The sequence below is a fragment of the Zea mays genome, chromosome 7, assembly GCF_902167145.1.
Source record: "Zea mays cultivar B73 chromosome 7, Zm-B73-REFERENCE-NAM-5.0, whole genome shotgun sequence".
NCBI classification, from domain to species: domain Eukaryota; kingdom Viridiplantae; phylum Streptophyta; class Magnoliopsida; order Poales; family Poaceae; genus Zea; species Zea mays.
The window spans coordinates 10,793,169-10,809,037 of NC_050102.1; positions in this window are offsets into that span (position 1 = coordinate 10,793,169).

A 15,869-nucleotide genomic window follows, 5' to 3' on the forward strand; every position below is an offset into this window, starting at 1 on the left:
CTTAACTCTTTGACACACCTCGCACATAACCACATGTGCAGCCACATCTCTCTTCAATCCATACCACCAATACTTTCTGCTTCAAATCCTGCTACATCTGGGTACTACCAAGATGAATAGAATAATCCGAGTCATGGGCTTCCTTCAGTATAGTCTCACGAAGGCTTTCAATCTCCGGAACACATATCCTATCCTTGAACCATATGGTGTCTTGCTCATCTTCCGTGAACTCTGGACCTCGACCCTCTGTTATCAGATCCTTGATCTCTTGAATCTTAGCATCACCAACCTGACCTTTACGAATTTCTTGCTCCAAGGTAGGTTCCAATTCAATGGTAACTCCTTCCGTATGTGTAACAATTCCCAGGTTGAGCCTCTCAAAATCTTTTTGCTAATTCATCAGGTAGCTGGACAACGAAAGCGGAGTGAACATGCTCCTTCCGACTCAAGGCATCTGCAACCAAATTTGCCTTGCCTGGGTGATAGTGAATCTCCAAATCTTAAGTGCATGCACAACTGCTGCCAGTTCTAAATCATGAGTGGGGTGGTTCAATTCATGTTTCCGCAACTGATGAGACGCATAGGCGATCACATGTCCTTCTTGCATGAGCACACATCCATGCCTTGGCCACATGCATCACAATAGATATCAAATCCTTTCTGTAGGTCTAGCATAACCAATACTGATGGCGACATCAATCTCTCCTTTAATTGATCAAAACTATCGTGGCACTTCTCATCCCACTTGAATTCTCTTCCTTTCTCCAAAAGCGATTTCATAGGCTTGGCAATTTTTTTGAGAACCCTTCAATGAATCTCCAATTAATATCCTGCGAGTCCCAAGAAACTCCGAATCTCAGTAACTGTAGTGGGCACTCTCCACTCCATTATCTCCTTCACTTTAGCAGGATCCACTGCTATTCCTCCATTAGAAATAATATGTCCAAGGAATGACACCTTGTCAATCCAAAACTCGCACTTGCTGAACTTAGCATAGAGTTGATTATCTCGCAACTTCTGTAGCACCAACCTTAGATGTTGTTCATGATCACTTTCATTCTTAGAATAGATAAGAATATCGTCGATGAACACCACGACGAATCTGTCCAAATACTCCATAAACACATTATTCATCAAATTCATGAAATAAGCTCGTGCATTGGTTAATCCAAATGACATAACAGTAAACTCGTATAATCCATATCGGGTTGAGAAAGCCGTCTTAGGAATATCTGAGGGTCTAATCTTCATCTGATGGTATCCCGATCGGAGATCAATCTTTGAAAATACCCTGGCACCTCTCATCTGATCAAATAAATCCTCAACGCGTGGTAACGAATACTTGTTCTTCGCAGTAGCATCATTAAGGGATCCTATAATCCACGCACATCCTTTGCGATCCATCTTTCTTCTATACAAACAGAACTGACGCTCCACAAGGTGAAGAATTCGGACGAATGTACCCAACCTCTTGTAACTCTATTAATTGCTTCTTAAATTCCTTTAGTTCTTCTACGGACATCTTGTATGGCCATTTAGAAATAGGAGCAGTCCCAGGTAAGAGATACATGACAAACTCAACTTCCCTATCTAGTGGCATCCCTGGTAACTCCTCTGGAAAGACATCCGAAAAATCTCTAACCACACGGATGTTGACACCAACAAACTTCCCATCTACTAAGAATGCCTCTAGTCTGGTGGCGGTAGTTACTGCAACTTCAACTTCAAATCTTTGTCCTTTGGAACTGGTGAGTTCTACGGTTCCCTTAGCACAGTGTATATACTGCCTTTGCCTTTCTTAACCATGACATACCAAGGACACATCTATAGTGCTCTCTTCTAACACCATAGGGGTAGCCCATCGGGGTTAGAAATACAGGGTAAGAAAGGAAGAATTGTAGACAAGGCGAGTAATTACGAGATATGTTACCACGGGGGATTTATTAACTAAGTAGATTAGTGTGTCACCTACTAAAGTTAATTCATTACCTTATGGTGGTACATGCTAAGATGCCCGTCTATACTATTTCAATCAACCAAAGAAGCAAATCAAGCATCTATCATCAGAACAATCAATCAATAGTTTTAAATAGAGAAAATAGTTTTAACTTCGTCTTAGGTTCCCTATCTCTTAAGAAGATCATAGTGGCAGGATTCCAGGGTGTGAAATCCATCTTGTCTTAGAGTAGTAAAGGTAAGAATAATCAGAGTAGAACAGTAGAAGGTGAGACAGGATCAAGATAAGTGTAGAAAGAATCAGAGTAAGGTAAGTATATAATGAATCAGAATAAGATAAGTAGGTAAGGGTTTTGTCCATTTCTATCTAGGTTTCGTCCTGTAGTCAACATTTCCTCTGATACCACTTCTGTAACACCCAGGTTTAAGGGACAAATCCGGGTGCATCTCATACATGCGCCAAAGAAGACAACATATATAATAATAGAGTGTATAGAGATAAATGTCACAAAACATCAGAGTACTTATTACATAGCAGAAGACTTATTACAAAGTAAAATAATAAATATAAAACGAACTAAGGATCGTCGGCGCCAATGTCAACTGAGAAACGCCACCTAGATCAGATCGAACGCCTCAGTGTTAGGCGGCTCCTCTTCGACCACCTGTTCTTCTCCTGTGGGGGGGGTGTGAGACAGCAAGAGTGAGCTCACATACGTTCATAGCTCAACAAGTCGTGGGGAATAATGTGGCATGAACTCACCAAAGGTGGGAGTTCATGAAGTGTAAGGCTAATCAATGAAGTAAAGGCTGAGGCTGAGCATTGCTTTTGTAAGTTGGTCAAAATTTTATTAGCAATTACTAAGTGTAAGTAAATACCAAACCTTAATAATAATAAACAAAAGTAATAGTAAAATAATCCCAAATGCGATGCAAATGTCAAATTAAATTTAAGTTCCATAATTAATCATGTGAGGGTCCGAGCCGCTCATGACCGTGAGCACGGCTAGTATACTAGTTTTACACTCTGCAGAGGTTGCACATCTTTACCCACAAGTCATGTTACCCATCTGCCAAGAGACGGCCAATCCCATACACCTCTACCGAGGAGGCGAGGCAGGGTAACACTATGAGGCCTTTACAAAGTTCCACTAGCTTTAGAAATCCCGCTACAGTTTATAGGAAGCTCCAGTGCAGGAATCCCTCGCCTGACCGCCATCGCAGCAAAATCAACCCAAGGACCTCCCTACACTGACCACTCCCCTACTGCCCTTGCCCCTTTCGGGTAAGGAAGACCTCCACTAGCTTTCCTAGTTAATCAGCCAAGGGCTTCCCATTAAACCCTTGTGGTAGCACTGTTTTCCCGGGTGGTCGCTCCATGTTCCCATTAATTTAATGATATTAACATGAACAGTAATAATAACAAGATAATAACAGAATAATCATGAGTAGTGTATCTCCATACCCAATCCACATAAAGCAATAGCAAGTACTACCCAAAAAATATTTCAGTGGTGAACAAGGTATAAAGATAACCAAAACTGGGGTAACCTAAAGGATCTCATCAAAATTAACCTATGCAGATCATTAAAATTAATAAGAACATGGCTAGGAAAGTAAGTGATCAAGGGCACAACTTGCCTTCATGAGCTCCTGCTCAGCTACTTCTACTTGCTGGACCTCAGAATCCACAGTGGCTTGCTCGTCTACTCGCATCAACCCAATACATACATAGTATAGCATAAATCAACATCACATCAAACATGCAAATAAAATATACAGTAAAAATCTACACATTAAAATGAGATCATAGGAACTGGAATCACTAGATTTGGAGTTATATATTTTAAGATATGAATTTTCCAAGATTTTATGTATTTAATATAGGATTAAGTGATAGATATATTTTAAATTGTCTTTCATGTCAAAACAGAGGCACTAAGTGATAAATAATAATATTACAAAAATTTAGAAACTTGAATGGATCAATTTGGAGCTAAAATGAATTTTCTATGCATTTTACAAGTTTCTAGAATTGTTTTTGTATTAAAAACGAAATTCTGTAACTATTTCTCTGTTTTTAAACATCTCTGGACTGGGGCTCGATTCTTGATAAATTCAAGGGTCTCTGCGCAAAATAACCCAGACCCAGGGAAATAGTTCCACTGGACGGCGGGTTGGTTTCAAAGTTTGGCGGGGTTTCTTTTGTAAAACGTACCCGCGAAGGGGTACGGGCCAATACCGGCCGTCAGATCGAACATGGTCGGTCCAGATTAGATCAGTGAGTGTTATGATTCTGTGGGCGTTTCGATCGTCCGATCACACATGGGTGGCTCAGATCTATTTGTAAGTGCGACGAAGCGGTATGCCTCGAGAGTCATCAGATCGCGGATCAACGGTTCCCAACAATCGCGACCACAGACACGATCCGAGCCGTCCATCGCTAGATCTACGCACCAATTCTATTCCGTTGTAAGGGTGTTTGCGAATCTAATCCTAGCCGCATGATTGGATCGGACGGCTCTGGTGCATTACCTCAATCGTTTTCCCACAACCGAATCCTTAGCGTCCAAACCTAGATGGACGGCCAGGGAGTCGTCTTCTCCCTCCCTGGTGAACGAGCGCCGGCGCAAAAGCAGCCGCGATGGCCTCTCGCCGGCGACCGGATGCAGCGGCGCCCCAACCTTTCCCGACCTATCCAATGACTCTAAAACGCAGAAGGAATAATCGCGAGTCCGTTGGGGGAAATCTTACCGACGTTGGTGGTGCGCCGAGCTCCGCCCACGGCGTCTGACGATTCCACGGCTGTCCGAATTCGACGGTGAGCAATTCCCCCAACGCCAGCGGCTAATCAATCCCGAGGACGAGTCGTACACGTTCCACGCGGTCGCGTGAAGCTCCACAGCCACCACCGGACACCGAAGGTACAGCCGAGATCGACGACCTCAAACTCCCGACGCCGCGACAATCTTCAATCGACTGCGAGCTCGGTGGTGAGGCTGTTGATGGGTGCAAGCGCGGAAAAGGGGAGAGGTGGACAGCGACCGAGCTCCCTTTAACGGCCTAGGTGAGTCGGTTGGGGCCGAGCGGATATCAACGGGGAGGTCCGCCGTGCGATCCGCGCGGGTGGTTGGCGCACGTCTGGGATGACAGGTGGGGTCACGGGGACAGTGATAGGCATGATCCGTGGTATGACATGTGGGCCCCATGTGACAGAGCAACGCGCGGGAAGTGGAGTTGGGTTGGTCGCGCGGGGGGAGAGGAAAGGTAGGTGGGCCGAAACGGATGAAGCCAGCCCAATCAAGGTTTTAATATTTTTCTTTTTATTTTCTTTCCTTTCCCTTTTCAAATTCAATTTGAATTCCAATTTTAAGTTCAAAGTGTGTGGTGAATTCATCTTCACATTTTTTTGTTCAATTACACATAGTATGGTAACTATTTATTTATGTATAATTTTTATTTTGTTTTGTATAGTATTTCCCTCTTTCTATACTATTTCCAAGTTCCCCAATTTGCACTTTTGGGGGTTAAATCCAAATTCTCAACTCATTACTATCTTATTTTTATTCATATTATTATTGTTTTAAATGCACAAACAAAAATCCAATATGATGCGTTTTCTCTTTATTTTAATATCATTGGTTTTAAATAAATCAATCTCAATTATATGTGTTCTCTTTTTATGATGCAAATATGGCACATGACATGAGGAGACCTCTCCATATTCTTTGTTTACAAAATCGAGTATTACAGTGTATTAGACGGCAAGCTCTATTTAGTTGATTTTTCGAAAGAGAATGTCGATCTAGATGCATGCTTAATGGCTAAGACTAGTATGGGCTAGCTCTGGCATCGTCGTCTAGCACATGTTAGGATGAAGAACCTTTATAAGCTTCTAAAGGGAGATCATGTGTTAGGACTAACAGATGTCTGTTTTGAGAAAGACAGACCTTGTGCAGCTTGCCAGACAGGGAAACAGGTGGGAAGCACTCATCACAGCAAGAACGTGATGACAGCATCAAGACCACTGAAGCTTCTTCACATGGACCTCTTCAGACCCGTTGCCTACCTTAGCATCGGGGGAAGTAAGTATGGTCTTGTAATCGTTGATGATTTTTCTCGCTTCACTTGGGTGTTCTTTTTGCAGGATAATTCTGAAACCCAAGGGACCCTAAAGCACTTTATAAGGAGGGCTCAAAACGAATTTGAGCTCAAGGTGAAAAAGATAAGAAGCAACAACGGGTCCGAGTTCAAGAATCTTCAAGTGGAGGAGTATCTTGAGGAAGAAGGCGTCAAGCACGAGTTCTCCGCTCCTTACACACCACAGCAAAACGGTGTGGTAGAGAGGAAGAATAGGACGCTTATCGACATGGCGAGAACGATGCTTGGAGAATTCAAGACGCCCGAGCGGTTTTGGTCGGAAGCTATGAACACAGCTTGCCACGCCATAAACCAGCTCTGCCTACATCGCCTTCTCAAGAAGACCTCCTATGAACTCCTTACCGGTAACAAACCCAACGTTTCTTACTTTCGTGTATTTGGGAGCAAATGTTACATTCTAGTGAAGAAAGGTAGACACTCTAAATTTGCTCCCAAGGCAGTAGAAGGGTTTTTACTAGGGTATGACTCAAATACAAAGGTGTATAGAGTCTTCAACAAATCATCGGGTTTGGTTGAAGTCTCTAGCGACGTTGTATTTGATGAGACTAATGGCTCTCCAAGAGAGCAAGTTGATCTTGATGACATAGATGAAGATGATGTTTCGACGGCCGCAATACGCACAATGGTGATAGGTGAAGTGCGACCACAGGAACAACAAGAGCAAGATCAGTCATCTTCCTCCACAATGTGCATCCCCCAACTCAAGATGATGAACAGGTACCTCAAGAAGAGGGACAGGATCAAGGGGGAGCACATGAAGAACAAGTGATGGAGGAAGAAGCACCACGGGCCCCTCCAACTCAAGCCCAAGTGACGATCCAACGACATCACCCCGTTGACCAGATTCTGGGTGATATCAGCAAGGGAGTAATGACTCGTTCACGTTTAGCTAATTTTTGTGAGCATTACTCGTTTGTCTCTTCTATTGAGCCTTTCAAGGTAGAAGAGGCCTTGCAGGATCCGGACTGGGTGTTGGCCATGCAGGAAGAACTCAACAACTTCAAGAGGAATGAAGTTTGGAGCCTGGTGCCACGTCCAAAGCAAAATGTTGTGGGAACCAAGTGGGTGTTCCGCAACAAGCAAGACGAGCATGGGGTGGTGACAAGAAACAAGGCTTGACTTGTGGCAAAAGGTTATGCCCAAGTCACAGGTTTGGATTTCGAGGAGACTTTTGCTCCTGTGGCTAGGCTAGAGTCTATTCGAATATTATTAGCCTATGCCGCTCACCACTCTTTCAGGTTGTTTCAAATGGATGTGAAGAGCGCTTTCCTCAACGGACCAATCAAGGAGGAGGTATACGTGGAACAACCCCTTGGCTTTAAGGATGACAGGTACCCCGACCATATATTTAAGCTCTCTAAGGCGCTCTGTGGACTTAAGCAAGCCCCAAGAGCATGGTATGAATGCCTTAGAGATTTCTTAATTGCTAATGCTTTCAAGGTTGGGAAAGCCGATCCCACTCTTTTCACTAAGACTTGTGATGGTGATCTTTTTGTGTGCCAAATTTATGTTGATGACATAATATTTGGTTCTACTAATCAAAAGTCTTGTGAGGAGTTTAGCAGGGTGATGACTCAAAAGTTCGAGATGTCAATGATGGGCGAGTTGACCTACTTCCTTGGTTCCAAGTGAAGCAACTCAAGGACAACACTTTCCTCTCCCAAACGAAGTACACACAAGATCTTCTCAAGCGGTTTGGGATGAAGGACGCTAAGCCCACAAAGACACCGATGGGAACCGACGGGCATGTCGACCTCAACAAAGGAGGTAAGTCCGTTGATCAAAAGGCATGCCGGTCTATGATAGGGTCATTACTTTATTTATGTGCTAGTAGAACGGACATTATGTTAAGTGTATGCATGTGTGCTAGATATCAATCCAACCCTAGGGAATGTCACCTTGTGGCCGTTAAGCGAATTCTTAGATATTTAGTTGCTACGCCTTGCTTCGGGATCTGGTATCCAAAGGGGTCTACCTTTGACTTAATTGGATACGTAGACTTTGATTATGCCGGGTGCAAGGTAGATAGGAAGAGTACATCAGGGACGTGTCAATTCCTAGGAAGGTCCCTGGTGTCCTGGAGGTCAAAGAAACAAACATCCGTTGCCCTATCCACCGCTGAGACCGAGTATGTTGCCGCAGGACAATGTTGCGCGCAACTACTTTGGATGAGGCAAACCCTTCAGGACTTTGGCTACAATCTGAGCAAAGTCCCACTCCTATGTGACAATGAGAGTGCAATCCGCATGGCAGATAATCCTATTGAACATAGCCGCACTAAGCACATAGACATCCGGCATCACTTTCTGAGAGACCACCAGCAAAAGGGAGATATCGAGGTGTACCACATTAGCACCGAAAACCAGCTAGCCGATATCTTTACCAAGCCGTTGGATGAGAAAACCTTTTGCAGGTTGCGTAGTGAGCTAAATGTCTTAGATTCGCGTAACTTAGATTGATCTATAGCATACATGTGTTCTATGCCTTTGATCATGTTACTTTATGTATTTAAATCCATTATTGTTTATTTGTGGTGCTCAAGTTGTACACATAATCCCCGGACCTCACAAGTCCATTTGCGAGTGATGCACATATTAAGGGGGAGATGTGCTACAACTTGACCCTTTGAGACTAACCTTTGTGTTTGAGTATTTTTTATGTAGTCTCAAAGGTGCATTGAAAGGGAAAATGGACTTGGACGGTGCAAAGACTTCCACTGCACTCTGGTATTGGTGTACTTAATTCTGAGTTCATTCCTATGCTTTATTTGCCTTTTTTGCTCTTAATTGACATTTTTGGTGAGGCAATGGGGTTAAAGGGCCAAGAACAATCTCGTTTTGGTGCTTAATGCCAAAGGGGGAGAAATTAAGGCCAAAAGCAAATGGATCAGCTACCACTTGTGAATTTTGAAAACAATAGAGTTAGAATTTTGATTTGTCCAAAATACTCTTATTGCAAAATTTAGTCTCTTGTGGGGAGAATTTTTGATTATGGGAAAAGGGGGAGTTTTTGGTACTTGATCAATTTTTCCATTGAAATATCTCTCTTTGTGCCTAAACAGGTGTGTTTGACTTAAAGATAGGAAAATAAATTTGATTTGCAAAAACAAACCAAGTGGTGGCAAAGAGCGATCCAAATATGCCAAATTACAGTCAAAAACAATGTGGTCTTCAATTGCATTGATGTTGCACTTCTTTTGGTTGCTTTTTAATATGTTGGCATAAATCACCAAAAAGGGGGAGATTGAAAGGGAAATGTGCCCTTGGGCAATTTCTATAATGTTTTGGTCATTAAGTGCCCAACACGTTTAACTAAGTGCCCATGTGCTAAACAAAGTGAGAAGTGCAAATCAAGGCAAAAGGTATGTTTCTAGACATAGTACATTGTTTTAAGTACTAACATATTTTGTCTAAGTGCTAGAAATAGGGAAGAAAGAATTGGAAAAAGACTTGGCTCTATGCAACCAACTCCAGCTCGGCTTGGCACACCGGACTGTCCGGTGGTGCACCGGACAGTGTCCGGTGTGCCAGGCTGGTCCGCGTGAAAAGGCCGCTCTCGGGACTCGACGGCGGCGTACGGCTATAATTCACCGGACTGTCCGGTGGTGCACCGGACGGTCCGGTGAGTCGTTCGCGGCAAACTCGTCACTCTCGGGAAACGGAAAAGGCGACGTGGCTATAATTCACCAGACTATCCGGTGATGCACCGGACTGTCCGGTGAGCCAACGGTCGGCCGCGCAATCCGCGGGCGACGCGTGGCCCACAGCAACGGTCGGTTGGGCACACCGGACTGTCCGTGTGCACCGGACAGTGTCCGGTGCGCCAACCGATCCCGAGGACCAACTGTCGGATGCGCCAGAAAATGAAGGAGATCACGCACCGGACAGCTACAGGGACTGTCCAGTGGTGCACCGGACTGTCCGGTGCACCACCCAACAGAAGGCAAGTTTGGCCTTCCAAGTTAGCCTCCAACGGCTCCTAGCTGCCTTGGGGCTATAAAAGGGACCCCTAGGCGCATGGAGGAGTCACCCAAGCATTCACTAAGCATCCTAAGACTCCAAGACTCCAACTTCACGCATTTGATTCTTTGTGTTAGCATTTTGAGCTCCATTTGAGTTGTGAACTCTATGTGTTGCATTTCGAGCTCAAGTCGTGACTTGTGTGCGTGATTGTGCTACGTAATTGAGTATTTTGTGTGTTGCTCTTCCTAACCTTACTCTTGTGCGTTCTTTGTGATCAATCTTGTAAGGGCGAGAGGCTCCAACTTATGGAGCTTCCTCGCAAACAGGAAGAAGACTATAAGCAAGAAAGCCGTGGTATTCAAGTTGATCATTGGATCACTTGAAATGGGTTGAGTGCAACCCTCGTCCATTGGGACGCCACAACGTGGAAGTAGGCAAGTGTTACTTGGCCGAACCACGGGATAAAATTGCGTGTCTCTTGTGTTTCTCCTCTCTGTTATTATTTGTGTTCGCAAGAGCTCGCTTCAAGCTACTTAGCCGTACTAACACTTATAACTAAGTTTTGTGGCTATTAGTATTTGATTTTTACAGGATCACCTATTCAGCTCCCCTCTAGGTGCTATTAGTTCTGCGTCGTGACCTGAGCGGAAGCGAGGTGGGATGGGGTGTGTTCGGCCCACTTGGCCGAGGGAAGGCTAGGCCGGGAGAAGGAGATGTTGGCTTAGCGCAGGCACAATTTTGTTTCTTTTTTTCTATTTCAAATTCCAACTCAATTTCAAATTCATGTTTGAACTTCAAATTTCCAAGTGTCCAAATTACTACTAATGTGAATATAACTTCTATTGTTTATAATATTATTATTTATTCTTTTCCTTGTTATTTATTTATGCGAGGAATGAATGGTTTCATAAACATTTCCTTTCTTATTTTCTATTTCATGTTTTTATTTAAAATTGGAGGGCAAGTTTATGCTTTCCATAAAGTGCCTCACCACAAAATCAACAAGATGTCAACCTTGCTTTATCTATTTATTGGTCACTTAACTAATTTAGTACTCTCAATTGATTATGAAGAGGAAAGGTCCTAATAAACTCCCAAGGTTTCTAAAAAAATTCTAGAAACACTATCATAAATATTTTTGTATTTTTTTATTTTTTCTATGTACTTTTAATTGATTATTATGAAGAGGAAACAAGAGTGTCATGTTATGGCTCTCCGCACAGAAGCTATCGTGGGGGCCCGCTGGAGCTTTCTTTGTCGAGTGTCAGGCGAGCGGTAACTCGGTAAAGGCTCCCTCTTTGCCAAGTGTTATTGAGTACACTCGGCAAAGTCTCTGTCACTTATCATCGGTACGCCCACGAACTATGTACTTTTATAGCAAACCAACTATATATTATAAAAGCATGCATTTAAACCATGATGTTAACCCATATGTTTTTTATTAAAATATATGGTCAAAGCCTTGAATGTTTGAGTCAGGATAAAACAGAGCGAGTACAAATTCAGGCCTTTATTCTTGTTTTGTCATTCAGGATTACCATAAGAATTAATTATGGCGGCAGGTGCAGGGCCGGCCTTGAGCCTATGCGAGGGAGGCGACGGCCGGGGGTTCAAAACTATTAGGGGCCCAATATTTAGTATCTATAAAACTATATAATACATCAGTTTACACTTTATAAAACTCATCCAACCAAATAACCCATACATCTATAACATTTACGAAATCCATCAAACAAATTGCACTCATATTTAACATAACATCAAAATTAACGGTTCATATCGTTGAATAACATCCTCTATTTTGCTCACTCAAATCTAACAAACAATATTATTTGATCATCCTTTAACCCTCCCCACCTCGGGTCCCCACCGCCATCAATCCCTCCCCTCGCGTCACCACCGTCATCGTCCACCCCTCTCCTCCTCTTCACAGGAACGTAGCGTTAGCACGGGTTATATGCTAGTAGTAAAATAGTATAGGTAGCCAACAGGGCGGGAGGGCTGGGCACACGGACGCACGGCGCACACGGACAACGTGGCACGCGTTGCCCACTGCCTAGTCATCACGCTCACGTCCCAGAGCGTCTATGAGACCACACCCTCCACGTGATTGTCGTTCGCCATCTCGCCGATCCAATCCTCCAGGATTCCAGGGAGCTGGGCACCACTGCGCTAGCCTCTAGATACGCATGGTCGAGCAATCAGAATTTAAGTTATTCGGCGATCGTCGTTCTTATTTTTCAACATGTAAAGTGCTAATTTGTATCGATGTATTTTATCTAGCTTCTTAGATTTTAAAAAAAACTATTTTCAATACACATCATCATTTATTTACGAAGTATTAATATGCTTCGCTGCATAATATAGAATTTTTTTATAGTCTATAGAGCCCGCCACGATCAGTTTACATGGGGCCCCTCAAAATCATAGGACTGACGCTGGGCAGGTGCTATGACTAACTGTTTGATGGTTGAAACGAGAGTATCTGAATCGACACTGTATATATATCAGTGGCTGTTAACTCACAAAGGAAGCAACGACGTGGCTGCTGCTCTCTCCTGGTGGTCAACCTGCCGGCGGATAAGGTAAACAAATTAACGAAGAATATATATAAAAAAAACCATGTGCCTCAATCTGTGGATATGATAAACGGTGTGCGCCGAGGGAGACGGCACCAGAGACACAGGCATGCACGCAAGAGCCACCGACACATGATTATGTACTAGTGGGCACCTGGGCTACCACCCTTTCACCCTTCCTACGTCTCACATTCTTTTGCACCATAAATTTAGAGTTAGAGCTAACCACTAGACCACAGTTATCTTAGTATTTAAAAATAAATAATAATTATATTTATAGTTTAGACGTCGCTATCCACGCTCTCTCATCTCATATCAACGCACGGACACATACCTAGTATATATATATATATATATATATATATATATATATATATATATATATATATATATATATATATATATATATATATATATATATATATATATATATATATATATATATATATATATATATATATATATATATATATATATATATAGATTGTATATTAGGAGCCCTGGGCTTCCAATAACTAAAGGAGGCCCGGGCCAGACAGTGCAATCCGGTCGAGCCGAACCACATCCGGACGTCTATAAAATAGGACCCGGAGTGCTAGGGTTCAATTTTTCATGCCCCATCTCGATTCATTAGCGACGGCGGTTGCCCGATAGCGCGCGCGCGGCGGACCCCGGGCAGTGGCTGCGGTGGCCGTGGCTCCCCGACCTCGACATGCGGTGGTGGCGGTTCCCAGGCCGGCGGTGGCGGCCCCCGATCCAGAGGGCGAGCGGCGGCAGCCCCCTTGTGGGGCGACGACGAATCCCAGGCCGGTGGCCGCAACTCCATTACCTCGACGCGCGGTGGCGGAGGTTCCTCGATCCGCAGCGAGGCCCTTGTGCGGGCAAGCGGCGGCGTCCCTGAAGCCCCGAGGAGGCGGCACTTCCAAGGCCGACGAGCAAGCGACGCCCGTCGACGTGCGAGTAGCGACGGCGACGCATGAGGCGCGATGTTCGAGCGAGCGACGTCACGGAAGGGGCGAGATGCGCGTAGCGATGATCGCGCGTGACATCCTCCGATCCGGCGCATTTTTCTTTTCGTTTATTGTGTTTTATGCCTACCACATGTATTATTTACGCTAAAAACTGTATGATTTTATGCTTTAACACAGGGTTCGTATATCAGTTTACTGCATGCACATTGGAAAGACAATTCCTTGATTTATGTTGTTCTTAATTTGCGCGCATGCAATGGAAACTCCCACGATTTTGTCATAATTTTTGGATCTGTATAAAAATAGAAACCGCATGCATGCGGCTGCCATGTTTTTCGGATCTGTCATAAAAATAGGATCGCAATAACAACCTACTAAAGCTATCAACCTCTAATTGACTCGGTATTTACGCTTATAATTGAGGGATTTTTATGCTCAAAACTTAAGGTTTTTACGCTCCAGCCGGAGATGCGTCCACCAGTGAACAACATGCCAGATTTTTTACGCAGTGTAAGGAATTGCATAAATACCTACACCGTGTAGTATAATTTGTTTCAGTATACATCATAAACTAGTTCTAATGCGTTTAGTTGCATGGCTGTTGGAGGGATCCTATATTTATGAAGCAAATAAAACATTAAATGTGATTTTTTTGTTTTTATGCATGCAATTCATTTCCTTTCATTGCATATTCTTTCCATCATAAATTCGTGTGCATGCAGCCTGTAGCAGATTTTTACGCAGTATACCGAATTGCATAATTATCTACACAGTGTAGCATATTTAGTATCTGTATATAGCATAAAATGGTTATTACGAGTTTTAGTTGCATGTCTGTTGCAGCGATCCTAAATTTATGGAGGAAATAAAGCATTTAAAATAGAAACCGCCACACATATCTTTCCTAAATTTACGTGCATGCAAGGGAACGTGTTTAACTCATGCATGCATTTTGCCATAATTTTAGGATCTGTATAACCGCATGCATGCGACTGCCATATTTTTCGGATCTGCCATAAAAATAGGATCGTAATAACAACCTACTAGAGCTATCAACCTCTCACATTGGCTCGGTATATACGCTTATAATTGAGGGATTTTATGCTCAAAACTTAAGGTTATTACGCTCCAACCCGGAGGTGCATCCACCAGTGAACAACATGCCAGATTTTTTACGCAGTGTAACGAATTACATAAATACCTACACCATGTAGTATAATTTGTATCAGTATATGTCATAAACTAGATTTAATGTGTTTTAGCTGCATGGCTGTTGGAGGGACCTTATATTTATGAAGGAAATAAAACATTAAATGCGATTTTTTGTTTCTATGCGTGTAATTCATTTCCTTTTATTGCACATTTTTTTATCATAAATTCGTGTGCATGCAGCTGGTAACAGATTTTTACGCAGTATATCGAATTGCATAATTATTAACACAGTGTAGCATATTTAGTCTTAGTATATATCATAAAATGGTCCTTACGCGTCTAGCTGCATGGCTGTTGCAGCGATCCTAAATTTATGGAGGAAATAAAGGATTTTAAAAACAGAAACTGCCGCACATATCTTTCCTAAATTTATGCGCATGCATTGGATCATGTTTGACTCATGCATGCATTCCTTTTTTGCGCTAACAGACGTGGGGCAGGTGGCGCACCCGACAGCCTGTTTGGGCGCGCTGGTTGAACCAGTTTGCAGGGGTGGTCGGCCTGGGCTTCCTTTAACTATTGGAAGCCCAGGGCTCCCGTTATACCTACCATATATATATATATATATATATATATATATATATATATATATATATATATATATATATATATATATATATACAGTATACGGCGCTGCTAAAATGCACCTGGGTGCATTCTCTATATTGAATGCACCCAGGCGTTTTCGCGCGCCTCCTAGCCCCCCGCCGCCGCCGCGCGCATCCCTTTCCCCGCGCCGCCGCCGCCTCCTCGATGCTCCTCCCCTAAATCCCACCGCCGCCGAGCACCCAGGCGTTTTCGCGCGCCTCCTAGCCCCCCGCCGCCGCCGCGCGCATCCCTTTCCCCGCGCCGCCGCCGCCTCCTCGATGCTCCTCCCCTAAATCCCACCGCCGCCGAGCGCCTCCCTGTCCTCGCGCCGCCGAGCGCCTCCCTGTTCTCGCGCCGCCGCGCGTCTCCCTGTCCCCGCGCCGCCGCGCGCCTCTCTGTCAGCGTGTCTCTGTCCCCTGCATTTGAATAACTCTGAGAAA